Source organism: Embiotoca jacksoni, unplaced genomic scaffold (assembly GCF_022577435.1).
Source record: "Embiotoca jacksoni isolate LCO1_2020_lvr unplaced genomic scaffold, fEmbJac1.0.p SCAF_1, whole genome shotgun sequence".
Classification (NCBI taxonomy): domain Eukaryota; kingdom Metazoa; phylum Chordata; class Actinopteri; family Embiotocidae; genus Embiotoca; species Embiotoca jacksoni.
The window spans coordinates 18,421,973-18,446,207 of record NW_027185229.1 but is presented as its reverse complement, the minus strand read 5'-3'; the positions used below and the strand labels follow the sequence as shown (position 1 = coordinate 18,446,207).

The following is a 24,235-nucleotide window of genomic DNA, read 5'->3' as shown; positions in this document are numbered from 1 at the left end:
ATTAACTATATGGATTTTTTTTTTTTTTTTTTTTTTTTTTTTTTAGGATTTAATGACTATTTGAAAATCATGACCTATTCCCATTTTTTGGTCAGTAAAATTACCATCTATAATCGATTGTCAATAGTTATAGTTGAAATACAATTTTAAGTTGATTATACTTTTTCAAAAATGTAGGTAATTGATTTGTTTTTTCTGTATTTGATATTGAATGTGTACGTATATTCTTAAAGATAATCTTTTTATGGTGCGTGAGAAGTTAATCATTTCAAGGTCCTACATTTTTGGCATACCACTGTTATGCTCAGATAGTCCTGTGATTAGTTAAAAATGTGTTTCGCTCTCCCACTGGGAAAACCTCTAACCCTTTAGAGAGGGGTGAGGAGGTGGAGGGGTTGAGGACGGTAAGATGAGCAGAAAGGAAATAAACAAGAAAAGAATTTACAATTAGTTTTGATTTTTAAAAGCCAGAGATAAAAGAGCATTTGTACTACCTGTGAGTGTTAAATGTCTGCTGGTTAGTGGTCGGTCTATTCAATCATAGGAAAGTTTTGTTCAAATCATCTTCACACTTAAAATTACATGGTGAGAGCATCTCATTCCAAAATTACCTGGCTAGAATCCTATTTAAAGCTAATTTTTCTCCACAATGGCTGTGAGGCAGTCGTTCTAATCAATTTGGTGATTCTCATCTTCTCCACCCACATGTACACATACGGCCGCACACACATGTACAGACAAACTAAGATTCCTTTGAACTCTGAATGTAGATTCGTATTTTACTTTTCACATGCAATACATTGAAATTAGAAAAGCTACAGTATAGACAGTACATTTATGTTTCAAAACTTTACCTACACTGAGGTTTCAGTTGTATAACAATTTCATCTGTAAGTGTGTGAGTAGGTGCAAGGTATAGGTATATATATATATATATATATATATATATATATATATATATATATTTGACTTTGATCCATATGGCACCTCATTTAGGGCTGGAGGTGGCTGAGGGGCCGTCCGCTTTCCTTCCATCTGTTTCTGCCCAAATACGGTCACTCAAGGCAAAAGCTAGGACATTTTATTAACACAGTTGAAGCCTTATAAAGGAGCAGAAGTGTATATCTTTTGAGAGCATACGGTCGTGTGGGATGAAGTTCATTCACGCTGAGAACCAAAAGTCTCTCAAAGGCACGGTTAATTCTAGCGCTTGGATCCTTACAGCGAGGAAAGCGTTACTGTACATCTCCCGTGGTCATGTCTAGGATTGGATTTGGAATAGCAATGACCCTGCACCTCTGATTTTTTTTTTTGGAAGAGGAGGAGGTAGTATTATAGATCCACCTTCACCCCCCCCTCCAACCTAACCTCCACGGGCCACACTGTCACCTCACATCCTGTCTGGGAGATTCACTCAGGAGGGAGGAAATGAGGTGAAAAAAGAGAAGGTCTGGAATGAGAATGTTTCCCTGGGGCGTGGAAAAATCAAGAAAATGATGTTCAGAAATTCATAGATTTAAAAATGAGCAGCAAGCGGGAGGGAAGGAGAGAGAGGGGGGGGGGGGGGTAGAGGGAGGGAGAGAAAGAGTTTGGGGGAAAGAAAATCAAAAGAAGAAAGCGGGAGGAGAGGAAAAGACAGTCAGATGAAAGGGGAATGAGTAATACAAAGAAATAGACTCATTATGTCATTACAGAATACAAACTCTAACAAAAAGTAAGCAACAAGTTAATACGTTTCATTTCGGCAGGTTATGATTTTTTTTTTCCCACTAAAACTGAAAATTGAAGACTGTAGGTAAATACATTTGTGTGGACTTATTATTCATACAGGGAGAAAAGTGAAAGCAATGTCTTAATGCAGCCTGTAGATAAGAAGGTCTCAAACTCTGCTCAGCGCAGTATTGACAGCGTTTTATATTCCAGCCTGTTTCTACCCCCTGTAATGGTTATTTAGTTCCAAATATTCCCTGCCACACATTTTAAAAAAAGAGTAATTGTATATATGTATGTGTGTGTGTGTGTGTGTGTGTGTGTGTGTGTGTGTGTGTGTGTGTGCGTGCGCGCGCGCATTACAAGTGTTTGTATGCATGCAGGAAGAAATTATTCTTCTGCAACCTATTTAAATACTGCTTCAGGTGATTCGTTGTAATTCATGTTTATACTACTAATGAGAAAATACACATTGACTCTAAACACTAGTTACTGATATATAGTGGGGAGGAAGGCATTTCACAGTGCTCTGGATTTAGTTGATTTCGCCCTAATTCCCAAATTAGCAACACATTCTAATCATTTAAATGCTCTGCTTGAATAGTGGGAGGGATGAAACAAAAAATTTGGTAGGTGAACCTCTGGTTGTTTTTGTTTATTTTGGTTACCTGCCTGAACTCAAAGTCTAGCTGGGGTTATTACTGTAATGTACAAGATACAGTTTGTGGTGGTTGGAAAAGGGAGCTTAATTAAAGAATGCTCTTTTTGTATTCAGCATTTCAGCTATTCACATTTGGCAAATAGTGATGCACGCCTGCTTTCATACAGCCACTATCAAAATTGGTATTTAATATACTGTTTATGAAATATCATTCAAAGTGCAATGTACCGCTCAATCTAAAAATAGAAACAGTATAAGCTGACTTACTTTTTTTGTCAAAAGCCTCTCCAACGTTTATTCTTTTCCTTCCCTTGTCTTAATCTCCTCCACTCAATGTCCCTGTCTGCTCTCCCTTTTCTTGCCTCTGGCTTCAGCCATCTTCTCAAACAATGATCTCATTCTACGCTCGATGCCAAATTTCAAATGTAGCACAAAGCTCTGCTAGCTGAAAGGCTTGCATGTTGCCAGTAGACATTTTTTTTTATAAATATGTTTGTTTTCCAAGCTAGATTGAAATGTGATTCAGGAAAGCTTTCTCTGATGTTTAAAATGTTTGCTTATCTCAGTGGCCCTGTGTCTTCACACTGACACCTGCACTCATGTTTGTATTTTAAAGGTACAACCACTTTTAGATGAGCTGACTTTGCAGCCAATCAGATTTGAGTTCTGAGTGTATCTCTCAAGTTCCGTGTTAAAGTTTGCTGTTGTAGGCAAGTTACAACTTTTGCTGAGTGCACATTTAAGCAGGATATGAAAAGACGTCTTCAAGTTGTTCTCGCGTAATACTCTCAAACGTAAAACTCTGTAAAAATGCTTTTTTTTTTCTACAGGCCTGGAATTTCTGAATAGTATCCAATTGATTTCCAAGAAGTTTAATTTAATTCCAAAGAAAATATTGGTAGACTTTTATTCAGCTAATTCCAAATAATTGCTGTACCATTTATTTAGGTTTAATTGAGACTTACTTTAAAAGCCATTTGTGTTCGCACTGTAATCATAACAAAATTGTAAACACATTTTCTGGAAAAGGATTTAATACAATTTTAAATTGCAGACCTAGTTAATTAAAGAAAAGCATTCTTAACTTTTTTTTCTTTAAATAGTATCAAATTCAGAAAATATCTAACAAACATTTCTACCTCTGAACCCTATTATACCTTTTGAACATTTGCACAGTAGTATTCATCATCATTATAATCTACAGGAACCTGAACAGTTATTTTAAACATAAGCATGCAAAGAGAAGAAGCTAAGCTACAGTGTTGAATAAAGCACTGATCATCGAAACATCTTTTCTGTGGCTTGATTATCATAGATATCTTTTGTTGAGAGGTTGCAATATACTGTGCATTGATGCACAGGTTATATCTGAGCTCCCTGTGTGTTGGTGTACTTCTGTCTGCATGTGCTTCGTAATGGTGTCACTGTATCTGCCTGTATGTTTGTTTGTGTGTTATCTGAGCAACAAGCTCACACCTGAGTGATACTGCAAAAGTGTCCGTCTGACAGGCCTTTTAACCCAGAGCAGCCAGAGAGAACACAGCTCTCCATGTAACCTGTCATGTGTATAAAGCCAAACAGGTGTGATAGGCCTCCCAGACTGATCCAAGCCCTCATCCCTTCCTGTGCTCCTCTTTGTGATGCTCCATATGATTGCCACAGAGGACTGAGATCAGTTGGGCCCTTCAGAACCAGCTGAGACGGCACAACATCCTGTACACTGTCAAAGCCAGGCAGATTCGAGCTGTCAGTCAGGCCGCTGTTGGGATTTTCCAGCCTCGGAGAGGGAAGGCGAGGCCACAAGCTACAGACAGGGATCATGCTACATTCCCATCAGCTGCTGCACAGCAAAACTACCATTGTCAAAGCTCTTAAGTTACGATTTCACAGAGGGGACTGGTGGAATAGAGAGGGGACTAAGGTTGGTCTAATCCAATTACACAGATCTCAATACTATTCCAATACCACTTACAGGCTGAAGGATGAGTGCCTCTGATCTGCTCGCTGCTCAATGGGTACTCACCCAGCACTCCACTGGGTTGGTTATCGGGATGGTTACACAGTCAATCCATGGAAATGAGACAGGGAGGTGAAGGGACAAGAACTAGTTTAATGTTTCAAAAAAATACAGTGAAAGGATTGTTCTGACAAGCAACACAAGATAGTGAGGAGATTTATGACTCACTCTGAGGTTGTGTGCAACACAGTGACAGCAAATGTGCAACAAGCATCTTTTAGACCAGAAGCTAAACTGATGGGGCAGTCAGAGGTGAGATTTTCACACCTGAAGTATGTTTGTACCTGGTACCGCAGCTTCCTGGTGTCTTGTTCAAATGTATTGTACAACAATCACAGCACATCAACGTTTATCTTTTTTAATATAACAATGTTGGTAGTACAGCTTCATATATTTACCCCCCAACAAGGAACATTTAGGCTGAACCTTTGCTTATATGGACCACCATTCAAGCCATTCATAAAAAATGAGTAGTAAAATTTACTTTTGATGCTGGAACCAATTATCGTGATATAAAAAGATGCTGATAGGCAGGTTTTCTTTTGACAGAACAAGGCTTGCTGTGCTTTCAGTCTTTAGAATAAGCTCTTGATCTTCTAACTCTTAGCAACAATGTGAATAAACATGCTTTCCCAAAATGTAGACCGAGTCCAGTTACTTAGGGTCCACATTTTTTTCTTCTTCTGGAGCTTTCAACCCTATCTCACAAATTGTCTCTCAGCGGATGAAGTTTACACAGTTGTCACAGACAGATGCCTTTTTGATTGGAGAGGAATACAATGTGCAGTGAAGATAGTGGACAGTTGGCGCGCTCAACTTAAAAACTAAAATAACAGGGATGTTCTCTGACTTTGCGGTCATGCTGATAGTGATTGTGAGAGATTGCAGGAGCGTTCGGACTGGACACTGTGCAGGGACAGCAAAAGTGTGGTTGACAGAATTAATCAATCAGATTGCGTCAGCCTCTGTCTCTTCCTAACCATGGAAACCAGGATGACACAGGGTCAGGGATGGGAAGGGACAGGCCGCTCCAAGTCATCTGTCATCTTGTTACACCCATGAATAATTCACCAAGACACTGACTCTCATGTGTGGCACGCACTGCCAACATGCATGCTGAAAGGAGTGTGAGCATGCGCGTGTTGACACAGGTGTGAACTACTCACTTTGTGACCTGTTCACGCCGAGTTCACCTGCAGTATCCTGGCTTTTTTAAACTGTTTTTAAATGACGTCTCAAAGTTTCCGAAGTGTACTGAAGAAAATTAGTGAATTATAGCTGACATTGAACAGTTATCAAACTGCAAAATAGCAGCAGCAGGTTGGTCAGGCACTCAGTCGTTTTTCATGACCTTGTTATCAAGTCAGTCATTCTGACAGTTTTCAATATCTCACTGTGACAAAGAACAGGGCAAAGTAATCAAGTTTTAGAAAAGAAACACCCACAAGTTGGGTTACAAACACTCTATACTTCTAATAGTCTTCATCACTCAATAACCACCCCAGAGCACTAACAGCATTATGAGGAGACTAAACCTTCTGTCAACTCAAAATACTTCTCCAGCCTTCATGAAAGCTTACGGATTAAATCTGTGGCTTGAAGTAACTTATTTGGGAGTTCACTCCCTTTTTTCCACCGGGGAAACGTAGCTTTAAAAAAGTGTGTTGAAGATATACACTTGGTGGTTGCTGACTGGCAAAAAAAATCTAGCATGAACGAAATAGAGGTGGAGGTGCTCTCACTCTTTTCGTCCAGTGCATGTTTATTAGGATAAAAAGCATTTTTTTCAGCAAAACTGTCTTGGTCAGAGAAATATAGCTTTGAGCACCTAGTAGTGAGATGAATAATAAAAAGATGGTAATTTTGTACTTCATCATTTTAATGGTGTGTCATACTTCATACACTTTTTTGTTAATGGTGGGCTGAAAAAACAACAATAACAAGAAGCATTCAACAGTTTAATTATTGTTACTGCAGTTACACTGGGAGTATAACCACCTCCTTGGAGTGTGTGGTTGATGACTTGAGTCGTCATCCCAGTGAGATCTCAGACGCCTCAGTGACTGGCTTTAATTGAACAGACATCCGGCACAAATAACCAATTTATAACTGCTAAATTTAGCCTTCAGTCTTTTTAAGGCCCACCAGTCCTAAAAATCAGGCTCCTGCCATCATACCACTGTAAATGTGTTGTGGCTAGTAAAGGCTGTCTCTAGAATTTGGATTGTCCCTCAGTGGTAGAGTGTACTAGAGCTGGAGGATTAGTAAAGCAAAGCTCTCCTTTGTCTGATGGTGGTCTGTCTACTGATTGCAATGTGACTGCTCGTGCCAGTTAGCCAGCACTGTGCTCTGCTGTGTGATGTGTTATGTTGTATGCTGCCTGCTGTGCCTGTAAATTGTACTGTACACACACTTTAAAAAAAAAAAAAAAATTGTAAACATATTGTCAATCTTTCTAAATCACCTGAAACACTTGATTTCTAAGATTCTGTCACTCCAAACAGCAGCCATACAGCAGCAGCTGGTGTGCCCACAATGAATTACACCTCCGGCAGCAAGTGATTATGTTCCGCCTGTTGGCGGGAAGTGATGACAAATGAAGTAGTTGTCTCTCACTTTCAGGGGGACTCAGATTTCCCTGCAGCCTCGCTCCTCACTCTGGGGCAACATTTAAATGATTTTTTTTTTCCGCCCTGAAGAAGGTATGGAAGTGTGTCCGCCACAATCATCATCACCATACATCTTCTGGTATAGCTGGTATGGCATAGCATATTTTATTCCAGGTATGTGCATTGTCTTTATCTCAGTACTTTTTACGATTAAAATTTGGTCATTTTACTTAATTCAGTGAAGTTTGCACAGACACAAAATATACATATTTATATCGTCCATATTTAAACCCTTGCATTTTTATTTTCCTCCTTTAACCCATTGTTTATCTGGTGTAAGTGACTAACCTCCACTTCTGCCCTCAACATAGCATTAAAACTTGATCCACAAACTTACTATTAACCTCCTTGAGGCACAGCATGCCGTTCAGTAATAGCAAGCACCCCTCGGTATGGCTTGTGTTCATTTAGGGAGCTTAGTGAATTACAAGGGCTTGATCATGTCTAGTGTCTGAGCAGTGCTGTGGGGAAGTCAGATGGTTTGAATAACTAATGAACCCAATCACCAGTCAGAACTTTAACATGCATGGAACATTTTATATGCTGTTGTAGAAGGCACACAGCTACATACTACATCCCCATCCCTCCCACCACCAGCGCCACGAAGAAAGTGAAGAAACTAAATTAAAGACGAGACTCTAACAAAGTAATTTGGTTTTCCATTTCCTGTAGGCCTTTGGAGAGGCAGTTATAACTCTCAGGTCCCATCAGGGAAGAACAGGGGAAGTAGGCCGAGCTCTATTTGGGTAAAAATAGAAGAGAAAACTTTACTACTTGCAGTCTGCACTGATTGGCAAAAGCACATCACATTTCTGTAGACGTAGCAGAAGACATACATCATTTATGGGGGGATTTTATGTGATTTCTTTTATAGAATTTGACACACTTTTCATGTCCTAAATTGTACCTTTAAATGGATATTGTGTTGGATAATTCGGCTTTTCCTGCCATTACCGCACAATGTTTGAAAGCCATTTAAAAGTAAAGCCCAACCAATACTACATTTTTGGGGGCGATGCTGATACCAATATTAGTGAGTAAAATATACCAATATATATCGACATATGGACTGTCTACTGTATAGAAACACATTTTTTTGCAATGATCCCTCAAATTTGATTTCCAAGCATATTGGACACGAGTGACAAAATATGTAATGGAGGCAGGATATTTTAGTTTTTTTTTCCACACTGACATCAGTACACTGAAACAGTATACTTCAATATAAATTGTATAATTATGAATAACTAGTAAACACAAATCAAACAATTTCTCATTTATTCCAAGCATCTTTTTCTGTAATGTTTTGTAAAAAAAAAAATATATATATCTGTTCATATTGGCCATGTCGACACCAATATATCTGTGACAGGCTATTATGGGCAGATAAAATCGTCTGGCATATTGGTCTCATTTGAATTAAATGTTTGATCTAAGGAATTATTGTAACAGTGTAACGGTTTCCTCGTGAAATGAGTCCACAGCGTCAAGTAGTGACTAACGGCTAACTAACAGGGAATACAGTGAGGTTGAAGGAAGTGAAGCCCCGAGAATCGTTGAAAGATAAATTTTCTCACAAGAGCCGGCCTCCATGGTTATCAAGAATCGACAGCTAAAATGGAAATGTAGTACAATGTACAAAATATTTTGGCAGCCAAATAATAAAATTAAAATTGGGAAGAGCCATAAAACCATCATGCCTGGGCCTCTGAAGATAATCTTTACGCAATCAGATATGTGAATTGATCTTTCTCGACTTTAAATGGCACATCAAGATAATCTAATTTCATTGCTTTCTGGATAGTGTGGAACAACACATTTTTGACCTGGAAGAGGAAATGGATTAATTATCTGGGCATCATGAATATATATACCAAATTTCATAACAGCCTGTCGATTAATTTATATTTCAATATGGACCAAAATCCAAAGACTAGAAGCACTAGTTGGTCTACTTTTGCAGTGATATTACACACTAATTGTGCATATGTACGCAGAGGTAGACAAACTCCAACACATGGACGTGTGCGCACACACACACACACACACACACACACACACACACACACACACACACACACACACACACACACACAATCACAATCACACCCCACCTCCCATAATCTCCTCAATCCCCTGGCCCCTGTCATTCAGATCTATGAACTTCCATTAGCAACCATCTGTTACAACCTGCAGCAATTACAGCTATTACACTTCACATACACCAGCACATGAATGGACACACTTACCTCACTCAACGTATGGCAGACTAACTTCCTCTAAGCCTTGAGAGAATTTTCTGAAGCATCGCCTGTTTAACCTTGAAAGCAGAAGTCACCCGTGCTCTCACAAACACCTGCGATACCATCGCTATGCTGCTGCCCACCACAGATGCATCAGAAGGTCAGCAACCCTCATGGTCACAGACACACAGACAGGGATAGGTCATAGCATCATGTTGTAAAAACAGACTGTTGTGTCTTGAGATTATTCTATCTATAGTATAGAGTCATTCTATCATTCACACTGATAAAGGTCACAACATCGCACCCCTTGTTCCTTGGCAGCATTTCACATTAGACAAAATGTCACAACCTGATCTGCTTCATGGCAGTACGACGCCTCCAGCATTTTTCTTCACATCTCCAATGCACACATTTATTTGAGTTCTGAATGTACAATTTTCAGCTCCATTTGAATGCTCCTTCCAAAACAAATGTCAGTGTACAGCTGAAGATTTATATATTTCTTTTTGCCGTGTTCCTGCCTCTCTTGAAATCATTCATTTGAGTGACAATATGGGTTCCAGGCAGGAAGTGTATGGGGGGGGGGGGGGGGGGGGGGGGATTGATTCAGCATCTAATTATCCAACTTCTTGAAAGAAAAAAATGATTTCTGTGTTTAAGCAACTTGTTCACGTAGCAGTAGCATCTGCTTCACTCCTTCATTTCCCCGTCAGCGAGAGACAAATGAATAGAAATGACTGCTTTGTGCTTTTATGCAGCCGTCTCTCCAAGCTGCATAAAACATATATTTCTAGTCTCCCATGTGCGATTTTGTATCTGCAGAGAGGGAAGAGAAAAGGACAGAGACACTTGAATCGGGAATAGCTGTGCTAAAACGCAGACTTTTTCTTTCTTTGCTATTACAAGGCAGTACTCATGTCTGCGCGTTGTTTTCTTTCCTAGAGGGCACAATTGAAAAAGATCATTTTTATAAAAGGGGCTTTTGAAAAATGCTTCAGCAATCAAATAGAAAATAAATGTTATATATGACTGTGTTGAAAAGAAATGAAATAAGCAATGTGCAGAAATAGGGCCTCCTTCTAATAGAAAATTGTATTTTCAAAGACAAAATGGCAGAGTATGGTCATCTGCTTTTCTTCTTGATACACTGCTGTGGAATGTCAAAATGTTCTTTTTTTTGCGAGCGTGTTGTTATTTTTTATTATTAAATATGTCATTATGGTTTGTTGTCCCAAGCAGGTCAAAATTCGAGTACCATTAGATCCTTCCACCTCCACTTCCTCCTCCTCATCACCCCGTTGATTATCTGCCTGCTCTCTCTTATCAGCTCTTGTCAACTGAGAGACCATATAGCAGAATCGTTGCCCTGGGAGGAGTCGGTGTGCAAACTTCTGTGCATACAAACCACAGAAAGGGCAAACTTTGGTTCTTAGATCCCATTTTTAATCTAGTGTTAACCACTGCTGTACTGCCTCAGTGGTTCTTTGCATAAAAACTGATGTTGCAGTGAAATTGCACAATACATTCATACATTTCGGATTTTTTTTGGTGTTTTTTCAAGTTTAATTGATGGAAGTATTTACACTGTTTTCCAATGAGAAGGTCTTTCCTTTATACCTTGTAATTAATGGGAGGCTGGATGTTGCTTATGGATGTTAAGTAGCAGTTGGTGAAGTAAACAATCCCTACGGTATTTCTGAATGCTGGCCTGATATCCATAGCTTGCCTCTGACCCAGGGAAGCTGTGCTTTAATTCCAGTGTGATGGAGTGTTAGGTTTTGCTTGAGCAAGTCCCTTCTTTTATTCCTCGTGTAAGGGACAAGGCAAATAATGGGCTTGAGCCCTGACAAGGAGCTGTTAGTTCCTGACATTGATCGGAAGAGCGTGGGCTGTTTTCACAGTGTGACGCTTTTACATAACCACATACATACACACACACATGCAAGAACACCATATTAATGTTAATCTGACAAGGAACATCTCCTAAACAGTATTTGATGTTTTGGGCTGAGACTTCCCATTTGTCAAGTTATTCTGTCTTTGCAGAGCATCACTCAGACAAATCAGTTTTATTTAACTCAGGTTTGAAGCTTTTAAGAGTGTCACCCTCACAAAACAGTATAGACTACACCTTCAATACCGAAACCTATAACGCCAACCTGTGTAGAAGAGACGCGGATGCCGGGAGGAATCTGGGCAAGAAATTTGTGAATATGTTTACATGTACTAAAATAACTTTGTTACTATAAAACCATTATACAGTTTACATGCAATTAATAAGTCAGCTAGTCAGAATTATCCTCCTCTACGGCATTTAAAAACCACTGCTTATACATTTTAAGTTGATAGGAATTAGTTATGATGTTTTTATCATAGTGTTGTTTTTTATTGTAGCATTTTGATCAGCAACACAGTGAGAGAAAGAAGCTCCATGTTTTTCATACACTGCAAGTCTGATATGTAATTATTTGAAATACCAATTTGCACCATCATCAAAGAGTACTCCTTTTATTCAGCTGGACTTCTGTCACAGTCATAAACTGTATTCCATGTCTGAGGTCTTGTTTAGGTGAATGCATCCACTCACCTAAACAATCCAGGCATACACACAAGAAAACAGGTTTTACCAGCATAAATTTAGCAGTGATAATCTGGATTCTGTAGACTACAGTAATGTAGTTTCTTGTTTTAGAAGATATACTGCAGCAAGAAAGTAACCCCGTTACTTAATTATATATTAACACACTAATGTTTGGACAGAAGATGATCAGTGCAACATATATTTGTGTAATTTGATTGGCAGTAGGTTTTACTAGTATCTTCTACTATCTTTTACCCATGAAAACCCAGAGCAGAAGGTTAAGTGACTGCACATTGCAGTTTATCAATTCAACACTGTAAAATAGACAAATAATCATATTGGCCAGGTTTGAAGCCAAATGATTGAAATTTATCTTGCATAAAACTGACAAATCCAACAAAAAGGGAACATTGCCACAAAAAAAACCATATTAGAGCAACCACAACTATGATGGGCAAAAACACAAAGGGCTGTGGTTATTAGGTAAGATCTTTTCTTTACATAGCTTTAGTACTTGAGCTCAACCACACTATGATCCAAGAGATCAACTTCACTGGGCTGCTACAGCAGAACAGCTCAGTTTTACGAGGAAAGCTCTATCATAGTATAATTCCTGTGCTTCAACAACTGGATGGATTTAGACAATTAGAGGTAATCTTCAGAGAAACCGTTTTCCAGCTCTGCAGGTGTGCCCACCAATGCTATTGTATGATTCAGCGGTGAAGGACTGCGGGAAATGAAAAGTTCCACTCAAAGTGAAAGACAAAAAGGGATGAGTTTGAAAGGATATGAGAGGTCATGCGGGTCCTATTCCTCACAGGAGGAATGACATTCGTTTCTATCTGCCAGGGCTGGTGTTGACTCTGTTTAAAAATTCTCATCATGGTTAATGTACACAATCCCCACCACTTGTCCTCGCAGAGTAAGGACACTCATGCAGAGAGGCCAAGGGAATCAGAGGTCGGCTTGCCTTTATTTTGCTCTTTCATCAGAGCAAGCAGTTAATCTTTGCTCGGCCCCAGCTTATCTGGGCGCCTGCCACCATAGCCCTGCCCAGGGAGAAAGGCATCACACGCCTCAGCCCTCTCTCTTCCTCCTCCTCCTCCTCCTCCCCTCGCCTTCCTCTCAGCTCAGTTCTCCTTGGCTGACTGGAGGAGGTGGCTACAGATTGAATTATTCTCTCCGTTCCATTTCTCACAAGTTTGCATTCATTTGCACTGCGCTGTCACTTCTCTTCTGTTGTGTTTGTTTCTTAAGTGGAAGCCATTCAAAGTCTGTCTTAGCTTGTTGCATCATCTCATATCAGCTGTGGCATTGGTCTGCAATCATGGTGATTCAAAAAAGAAACGGGGCTTTTATTGGTAATAGAGCACATTTGCTGAGGCAAATACCCAGCCCGTACTACTTTACACGACCTGTTTGTTTGTGTGTGTGTGTGTGTGTGTGTGTGTGTGTGTGTGTGTGTGTGTGTGTGTGTGTGTGTGTGTGGCACTTTCTGGGGTTAAGATATTGCTAATAATAATAATTCTGAGGGCTCCAAGTGTATTGTTATGGCTTACAAAGAGTCTAAAGATAATGAATTTACAATTAGATAAAAGATAGAAAAGTAGTCAGAACTACTGAAAAGATGGGAAAGCACCATTTTGGCATATTTCTTTAAGAGAATTAAAAAGTTAAGCAAACTCACATAATTATATTTCCGCGTATGCTTTAAAGACAAATGTATTGTATTTACATTTGTTTAGAAATTGTTAAAAAAAAACAACAACTAAAAAAAACCCTGTAAAATAAAGGAAAAAAAAATTTTTTTTACTATTAGCAAGTTTGAAAAATGTAAAAAACTCCTCTGCTAAAATTTTCTTAGACTCTTCTGTACTCTCCAGTCCTTCAGAAAAATGTTTTTATGAGTTTATGAGTTATGAGTTTATGCTGTCAAACATTGTCTCTCCTGCCTCTCCTTTGCAGCCCAATCCCCTCCTCTTCTACCTCGCGATTTTTGCCCCGCTGTCTTGAGCTTTGACGGCCTGTCATAACTCTGTCAGCCTGTTAAAGCCTGTCTTAACATAATGACCCAACACTTTTCATGATTGGCAGGTGTTTTTCCTTACAAGCCAATGAAGTATAGGAGCTGCGAAATGTGGTTTGATGCCCAGTTACCTTGTTTTTTTGCTGACTGACAGGTGGCTCCCCAAACTACACAAAGGGGAGGCCTGTTGGTTTGTTTATCGCCCATTTAATTCGCCTTGTGTTTGAAAAGCTATAGGGTAGCGGTCGGCTACAGCTTTGGCTCATTCACGGTAGTGACCAGGGGGATGGGACTCTGCTTTCCTCCACTGGATGAGTGACAGAGGAGAGGCGTAGGAATTGGAGAAGATAGAGGCTTGCCTGGAGGCGGCGAAGGAAAGTGGAGGCACTGGAGGAGGGTTGGGGGGGCGTTTTGATTCAAAGAGACAGTCGAGGAGAATCTCAAATATTGACCTTGGAAAACCACCTCTATGATAATAATTATCTCCCCCTGTCCCCCTCTCTTTTTTTTTTTTCTCCCCCTCTCTATTCCCCTGCTTGTTTTACTGTCTCTGCTTTTATTCATGTCTCACTCTCTTTTTCGTGGGTGTCCTCTGCTCCTGTAATCTTAGCGACCTCAGATAAAAGCAACCTCGCTCTTTTTCTTCTTTTTGATACACATTAATCCCTATCATTGATTACAAACTTACAAGCTCAGGTTCAGCTTATCACAATAAGCCTCTACCATTTGACCCCCCCTTCCTTCCCATACTGTACGATTTATAATACCGAACACCATACATTAAACACTCAAGGGTGCAGGTTTGGTTTCATAAATTGGGAGCACACATTAAAAATATTCTTTAAACCACCCCTCAAAAGATAATGCAAACAACAAATATATGCTGTATTATGAAACTGGTTATCAGGCCTTCCTAATAAATGGCCTGAATTATATATAATACAAATATTTTGTTTTCTTTATTGCTTCATACTTTATAATAAATATTTGGAGCCCTATTTGTCCCCGTATTTAGCATTTTTAAGCATTATTAATTGGCGGTTTATCATGCGCTACAATGTAGGTGTTTTATTCATATATTTTTAAACAACTGGAACTCTCCCTAGGACACTCATTAGTGGAGGCTGAACAAATAGGGAAGACCATTTTAATAAATCACAGTTGTAACGATATCAAATATGTTTCACATTTTGCCTACAACTACATTATGGTGTTTTTTTGTTTTTTTTTCTGTAAAGAAACACGGGGGAGTTAAATCATTTATTTCAGCTTTAATTCTTCACTGCAGTCCTCCTCTCGGGCTGCAAGCTACCAGTCAACTTGCTGCCGAGTGCCTTGGTAGTTTTCAAGTAGAGTTCAATTTATTTGAGCAAATGCATGACTAACTTAAATAAAGCTATTGTAGGTGAGTATATCGGCATTTTCCTGTCTCTGTCTCCTCTACCATCTTAAACATGGTGGCTGGACAGGAAAGTATAATAATACAAATTAATCCCTTGTTGTGACATAATGTCTGAGAAAACCTAGAAAGCGTTGGTTATACCTCTCACACACTGTATGCAGGTGTTTGAGTTCGAGTGTCCAAAACTGATACTGTAATTATTGTCTGTATGGGTGATAATGACATATTTTAGAGGCCTGGTGCATGTTTTCCCCACTCCTTTTTTTAAAACCTCCCTTGCTCCACTTCCATTTCAGATGACACAGTGTTGCTGCTTCCTTCTTAAAGGCAGCCACGGCAAAGTGTGCTAAGTGAAGGCGGAGGAGTACATCCATTCATTTAAATTGGTGCTAATGGCAGGCTATTTAAAAGTCAATTAATTGCTAGGGGCCAAATGCACAGTGGCAGTTAATGCTGTCACAATGCTGAGTAGTAATTGGATGTGTTGATGGGATGTGCGTGTGTGTGCTGGTGTGTATTTCTCTTGTCTGAAACTGGGTGACCACCTGCCGTACCTCCAAAAGCTCACAACAAAAGGATTGTCTATTGTCAACTGGATGATTTTTGTCATTAAACAAAGCATCATGGGCGAGCAGCATAATAGCCTGGATTTAGTTAGTCCTGTAGTTTGTGAATGTGCATCCACTTGCGTTGTTATAACATGTTTGTTGCCAGTGTTCCTTTGCTCCATTTTCTTTTACTCTGTACTATTGTTTATGAAATCGGCTTTTGAATATCTGTATCCCTCTTTTGTTTTTTTGGAGTTTGCCATCACTTCTGCCATCTCCATTCTTCCTCACCTTTTCATCCACTTCCTCACTTTATAGTCCTCCTCTGTACGACAGAGAGCGGGAGCAGCCCCTAGATCGATGTTAGGTCTGCGCACAGCGAGACCGGCAGCTGGCTGAATTGGAGTGATCGATCAGGCACAGAGCATTTACTCTGCCAGACTGCTGGGCCATTGTGGATGGAGATTATTTCTAAATTATTACAGGAGGCAGATGCTTGTCAGAAGATGCTCTCTGTCAAGGTTAGACAGCTTCAGTGGTGCCTAGCTCCCTCTTTTCGCTCTCTCTCTCCATCACGCTTTTTTTCTTTTTAAATTCATCTACTTTGCCTTGTTTTATCTTTCACAATTTCCCTTCTTTCCTGCAAGGCTTTTTCTATCATTTCAGATATTCCACATTGCCATTTTATTTTATGTAGGTTTCTTTCTTGCTGTGTTGTTTCCTTAACAGCAGATATTTTTAACATGTTATAGGTGAGATAAAAGGTGTACACTCTGTATACCACTCGGATAATGAGAAGCTGAAAATGGCAGCTAGTAAATTCACTTCGTACACAGACAGAATGAGCCACTCAGTATAATCTTTGACCAAATGTTAGTCTATAATGACACTGAATATACATTCAGGCTGCTGTGTGTGTGGAGCTTTTTCGAAAATGACTTTGTTCTTTTTGGAATTATTTAAATAAGTCATTTCCACACGCTGCCCTTCAACAACGCTGAGTGCATCCAAAACAGATGTATGTGGAAGGCTTTTTTGCATCTTTATGCTGGGTGAGGCGTGTGTGCGTTTTTGAGTGAGTGAATCTGTACGTGTGTCTGTGTTTAAAATGGATAATTCAAGTTTGAGACAGCTCTAATATTTGCGTTTCAGCCTTGTTAGGCTGATTAGACTTGGTAACGTTCTTGTGTGCTCTGGGCTCTTCCCCTTGTCATCTCGTTCATCTATCGAGAGCTGTGTGTTATTCTCATGGTCAGCATAAATTAGCACCGTTTTTTCCTCTCTCTCACATGACATGTCACAGCCACTGCCATTGGTATTTAAATTTGCTATGCGCAAATCTGCCTCCAAGTCTAAGAACTCTTTGCATAATTTTCTTAATATATGTGGATGTTTGTACCGTCAAAACTGTATGAAAGTAAACTAATAAACTGACACAAAATTATAGGAACAATCTAACGGTTGGTTGTTTTGTTCACAGTCAAAACATAAATTTCAATTTAGTTATTTTGCATTAAGGACAGGAGTGTGTCTTGGTTTCGCAGTAGTTATTTTTCAAATCAAATGTTGCACATAATTGAACACATTTTTTATGGAGGATATGTGAATAGTGTCAAGAGGATGATTAAAGGTTATAACTAATTAAATAAGCATGAAATGCCATTTTATATGTTTGCTCATTTTTTTAGGCATAATTCTCAGTTTATTTAAAGAATGAGTGTCTTCTCTGCTTTCAAATGATGATAGGTAACAAAGATGTCCTGGAGGGATTCAAACCAGGGACATTCCCTTGACTTGAAATTAATCTTAGTTGGTTGCCCATTTTTTATTTTTTCAGGCTGACTAGTGACATTTAATAGTCTCTATCACATGATAATTGTGCATTTGAATAATTTGTTTTCATCACCTTGTATTGCTCTTCATCAACCTCAATTCATGTGCAAATTTGAAGTCGTTCTCTTTAATCTATGAAAAGTGAAAAATCAGCTTCCCAAACATTACAAATTTGTCTTATTTGAATGTTTACTGTGTTATCTAGCAAGGTTGGCACCAGTGTATCCATGAGTCAGTGAGGTTGTAAGTTATAACAATATGCAACCTCACTGTGTGATGACACGACTTTTGACGTGCAGGTTTTGCCTTCAGCTCTTGTACATTTATTTTCCTTTGTGTGAGAACTAAACTAGGTGTAGAAATGGAATTTGGCTGAGAATATACAATACAATATTATTAACAGCAAATAGTTCTTGGATGGTGCGTTGAAGTCTAGATGATATTTTACTCAAATAATCAAAAAATACCAGTCTTTATAATGCATTGACAGCGCAGATGAAACACATCTATCCAGATCTCACTGAAATAAAAATAAAGCTCAGATTATTTTCTAGACAGGAGGGGAGGTAACAATTCAGCATCAGGAGAGTTTGAGCTATATTGTTGTATACAGTGCGTCAGGATGGGATTCCACATACAGTATTACACATAATTATGCAATTTTTTAAAAATTAGTATCTTTGAATTCTCTATTTGTTTTGTCGGTTTTTACAAATGAGCTCACATTGAGGATGTTGTATATGTTAGTACCAGCCACAGTACTTGTGAATTCTGAGCGTCACTGGTTTGTTGACTATTCAACAAATCATCTCCCAGTACGAGACATAGACTGATCAAACATTTACATTGTTAGCCAGATGTTCTTTGCGTTAACACATGAAATCTGCTCGCAAGATAGTTACTCTCTACACAGAGAGGACGGTGTCCTTCATTTGTTAGTCAGGAGGTATGTTGACAGAGAAGTGTGACAGATTAGCATTTCAGATTTCATCCTTCTGTATCTGCAGTCTAAACCTGGTCATAGATCCTGCTAATATAGTTTTTCCTGAGAGGAAATTAAATGTACATGTTGGATTTACAAACACACCAGACACCACAAAGTCACAAAAAAAAGACAATGATGTAGTGAATATAATAGCATTTAAATGCGTGTGAAGTGTTGAATTGTATGTGTGTGTATCCACTGTAAAACCAGTGACTAGTGACTACAGGAATCCTCATTTGGTGTGCTTTCACATAGCTCCACAGTACGCTGTAGGTATTTAAATGCCAGGCCACTTAGCTCCATTTCTCTCTAGTAAAAAAAGATCTCCTCTGGGAGCAACAGACACTGGTGGGGGAGAGAAGAAAGAGAAACAGAGAAATGGAGGCGAGATGAAGCCTGGATGGGGAGAGAGAGGGTGATGAGAAGAAGGGATGCAAAGGGGATTAATTGTTCACCCAGGAGAGCAAGATAACATCAGATGTTTAAAAGCCGCCACAACTAATCCTGTCATTTCTTGGACTAGAATAATGAAAATGGAGAAATGATATCTCGTGGAGAACTGGAAACTGAGCTAATCTGTATGCCTGTAACGAGCACATGGTTGTGATTGCTAAATGGTCTACAGATTATAGTATATTCCTACTTGCGTATTATCATTTTTTCAGTGTGATAACAGTTTTGAAAATGTGCTTTTATTGCATATATGTTGCTGGTTTTCCTTTTATACATTTGCATATTTTTTTTAAATATATAATTACTCGCATAATTGTAAGACATACTACATTTTATATGAATTGCATAGATGAAGCACCTCACTGTAAACAGCCCTGTATACTATCTGAAAGGAACATATCAGTCGTTTTGCATGTTTTACTCCATTAACTCCAAATCCCATATTTTTTTTACATTATCCCTGCCAAATTCCCAAAGCATACCATATGGTTTCAGATTGATCTCCTAGCTTTCAGCAGCCATTTCCATTCATTTTATTATAATATTAAAATCAGCTCACTTAGATTATACTGTAGGCTAGTTGTTCATTTTGCATTATTATTGTTTTGTTTTCTTGTCACTGCTGCGGGAAAGCATTGTATTCATGTGCAACAGTGTGTAGTTGCAAAATACACTCCTGGATAACAAGAAAAAAAAAAGCATAGTGTCGATTTGGATTTGAATTTGGTCATGAGTTGCAGTTAAAGGGCTTTTCAACAGCCGAGGCTCCAGGCGTAGATGTTGGAGTGTTTTGATAAACGTGATAAAACATTTACCGTGATAGAGTACCTGTCTTAGGCAGCTTAAAGTTTCCATGTTCATTCAATACTGTAATGAATGTAAATCAAGTTGATTGCACACAGAAATAATTGTAAACCAGCAGCTGCCCTGAAGGTAAGTAATCAGTCCAAAAACATATGGTTTGCTTTTGAAAGCGTCGGCAGAAATAATAGAATACACAGTTTGTATCTAATGAGCTAAAACATGCCAAATCATGGTCTTTTAAATCTTGGTAGACTTCATTCCTTATGTTCTCCGTATGGGACCAGCTCTCTGCCCTACTTCTGCCGGCTTGCTCTTCTATCCAAGTAGCTCTCTCCTCCTCCGTGACCCACACCTGCTGTTCTCTCCATCATGCTTTGCACCCTTTGGTCCCGCAGCACTCCCCTTCCTCCCCTGTCATATCTGTCATAGACATTCAGTCGCTAGTGTTGCTCCAGGCTTCAAATTTAATTTGGTTTCAATCTGCTGTAATTGCTTTGAGAGACGGCCGTGTCTGCATGTTTTTCCCCTCTTATGTCTGCCGGAATACTGCATAACGTGTGTGTGTGTGTGTGTGTGTGTGTGTGTGTGTGTGTGTGTGTGTGTGTGTGTGTGTGGTAGTGGGCATGTATGCTTAGGTGATTGGACTGATGTGTGCACATGTATGTACAGTAAATCCTGAACAATTGACTGGCCATGCACTTTGTCAAATACCAACTGCTGTCACTGGGCTCTGTGGTACTTTGACACTGGTTTTGTCAGACACCATGCACTTTCTCTTTGTAGTAATAAAGACAGAGGGTATAGGGAGCAAAGTAAATCTGCAAGACATCACAAAAAATCTTTTTTGTAACACATCATGACCTTTTAGTTGAATAATAACACCCGTATAAGCCCTAAATGTGAACTCCTTTCATTAAGCTATTGGCAATCTTCAAGTAGGAGAGAGGTTGATTGAAGTAAAGGGCAAAAATGGACAGCAAAAATAAAGTGTTTGCCCTTGACCTGCAGACAGTGCTGTGGTGAGGAGAGGTGAAAGGAAGAGGTGCTAAACTGATGGACTGAGATAATATTGGTACTGTATGGCTTTGAGCAAAAAAAAAAAAAAATTAACTGCCTCTCTTGGTCTTGTGGATTTTCTTCTCTCCGACATATTTTTGTCCTGGCCATCTCTGAGTCACTGTGGTCTTCTCTGCCCTCCATCTTTTACATGTAAAAAAAAATTAAACTGGGGAGAAAGAAAAATAAAAACCTTATAAAACAAATTGTGATATTTTAGATTTTATTATTGATGAAATTCCAGGTAAGAATTTCTAAACCTCCACCCCAAAATTGAGCAGTACACACGTGACTCTTTCCAACTGTATTTCCATCCAACCTCGTCAGTCAGTGTATGTCTGCCAAAGAGAGGGCACAGAGAATACAAATGTGCCTATGATTGATTTCATCTTGATTAGTGAGGGCTCTTTCGGTCTGATTGCAAGTGTACAATATGCACATACGTCTGAGTGGAGTTGGATATGTGTCCAGTGGTGATTGAAAGTGTGTCTTAGCGTATATATCATGTGGAGGCACAATCTTGCTCGGTTTTCATTCAAGACGTTGAGGAGTTTTAGATGCTGCCATGGTTTTCCTGCTCATGCTGCATGTTTGTGTGTTTGTTTTCACATAATGTGTGTGTTTTACACAAATAACAGATTGTTGAAATATAGAGCGGCGGAGCACAGACATCAGCTCTCAGTCTTGTTCGGTTGTTGTGCTTGTGTCGCAGCGTGCTTGAATATATCACTCTCACCTCTGATCAAGGAGACATTTGCCTTGCGTCTTGATGCTGTTTCTCTCTGCTCCTCCCCACTCAGCCTAGTGAGGAGGTGTATGAAACAAGCAGGTCTTCCATGTGGTCACACACCTGTTCACAGATGTGCCGCCTAAAAAAAGGCATTCAAGTGCTCAGTTTCTTTCTCGTGGAATGGCACCGGCCTTCTTCTATTTGGCTTATTTATTTCATTCGGCACTTGTTCCAGACAGTGGGTATGCAATTTTCTCCTTCTCAGTCACTTGCAAGATTGATGCCTTTTGGGCTGCTAGAGTAACATGACAAAATTTTATTTTTATTTTTTTTAAATATTTTTTTGTAAGTGTCAGTGTAAAGTTCCTTTCCTCTCTCACTTCCATTTCTCATTCGCTGTTTTCTGGTTGATGCCAGTGAGAGCAGTAAATGCTGGGCATGTCTGCGACTATCTGTCGAACAATGGACAGTGAGCCCAACCAGCAAAACACTGGCATGTCACTGAGCTGATCCCGGCCACATCAACACACCGCTCTGCCCACACGCTCAGCCTGAGCCCCCTGCTGGCCTTTACATGTAGGACTCTTGGCTTCCTGCGAGCAGTCAAGGCTGCAGATCTGTGCTTTACTGACTCACTGCGATGTTCTTGCAGTGACCTTGTTTGACCTTTTGCATTTGTTTTATTAGTCATATGTGTATCATGACCTGTGTATTTATGTCTTTTTTGCATGTGTGTGTACCTGTGACTAAGTGAGGTAGATAGAGCTGTTTGTAGCATTTATCCCATAGGAGGTTTAATTGAATTTACAGTGGTGGTTGCTCCTGTGAATGATAATGTGCAGTAAGATGGTCTTTGGCCCCGTTCTGTGCTATGACGAGTTTGCCACTTAGCTTTAAAGGCTCTGTGGTTTAATGAGTTTAATGCATATTATTTTTAGTGGAGTATTTCAGATGAAACAAAAAGCGTCCCAATTAAAGGAGAATTGTTTTTTAGTGACCATTGTTTTTATGGAGATACTTCAGCAGTCAGTATTATATTAGATTAGCTCATTTACTCCCGTGGCATTGCCTCTAACATAATTGTATTTTGATTATATCCATATTATAAAGTTAAAAGTAGACTGATTAGTACACAAGAGCTTATGATCAAGGTCGATTATTTTCAGTGTTGCTCTAACAAACCATTATGAGCGAGTTTAGCTGCCGCAGAGAGCTACTGTATTGTTCCAGAGTAAAGACAGCTGCCTTTTTTGTCTCAGTGAACTACTACACAGAAGCGTCAGCACAATGCTGGCAATGTACTGAGGAAATATGGTGTTTCTGTGGGTTTGTGTGGAGTGTAGAAAAGCTGGTGTTTGATTTTGAAAAGCTGGTGAGTTGCTACCGCTGTGAGTAGGTGACAGCTCGCAACTTCCAGATCCAGTCTCTTTGGAAATAGCAAAGTGGAGCTGGGTATGAGCCGCCATGAGTGTGGAAATGCAAAAGAAAGTGTTAACATTTCCGTTGTGGTGGGGGAAGATTATGGGTGAGAAACAAAGACAGGGATTATTTCAGCTCATGCTACAATACCACTACACACACAGCCTCTGCAAACGGGCCTGCCACGGGGTGCTTTGGATCATAGAACAAAGACAGGGTCTCCCACCCATCCATGCAGATCTTCTGTCAGAGTTAGCTAATAAGGACTACAATGCCCAGCTGCCAATAGTGGACCAGCTAGGGACCTGGAATTAAGGGTCATTATTTCCCCTCATTGTGGACTTTTACATTGTTTGGTGATTGAAGAGGACAGCCTATTCTTGTTATCAATGTCTTCCTCGCAGCACTTTCTGTCTGGATCTTAAAATGCAATGGTCTATCAATTACTCCGCTGAGAGGAACGTCTAATAATGCCTGCAATAAAAACATGTCCCAAGGTTTCAAGCTCCTTCCCATTTCATCATATGTTACCGATGAGTTCTGCCCTCTTTGAAGTCAATTAAACTGTTTTGAAGTTGGATTGTGACTATGTTGTTGGAATTAATATGGCGTCAGAGGAGGGAGAAAGTTTGAGTGCAGTAAACTGAGACAGATGGAAAGAAATGGAGTACAGCATATGATGGCAGGATAAAACAGCCGAGCTCAGAGGAGCGATAAAAGGATGGTGCGAGAGTGAAAGATGGTGGGGGATGGTGGCGAGGCAAAGTGAAAGTGAGTTTGTCTGTGATGTTTTAAAATTCTGGAGTGGAAAGTCCCTCCATCTGTTATTGTGGGACGGTTCTGACTCAATGATTTCTATGATTGGCCTTAATCCCGGCCGAGTGGAGAAGACAGAATGAAGAGCTTAAAGCAGACTGCTCTCACTGACAGGCTCCACTGGCTGCTGCTGCTGCTGCTGTTGGCGGCGCTCACTGGTATGCTCAGTCTGCTGCCCCCTAATGGACTAACTGCTGCATGACATTGCATCTCTCTGCTCTACCGCAGAGCACGGACCAGCTTTTAAGGCCATGTCACAGTAGGGACTTTTTGATGTAA

General features: G+C 39.7%; 1 protein-coding gene across 4 annotated transcripts in view; it reads left to right on the top strand.

Moving 5' to 3' along the window:
• The window catches only part of cacna2d2a (calcium channel, voltage-dependent, alpha 2/delta subunit 2a), a 139,399-nt gene that overhangs the window by 41,454 nt on the left and 73,710 nt on the right, over nt 1-24,235 (top strand). The window lies entirely within an intron of this gene.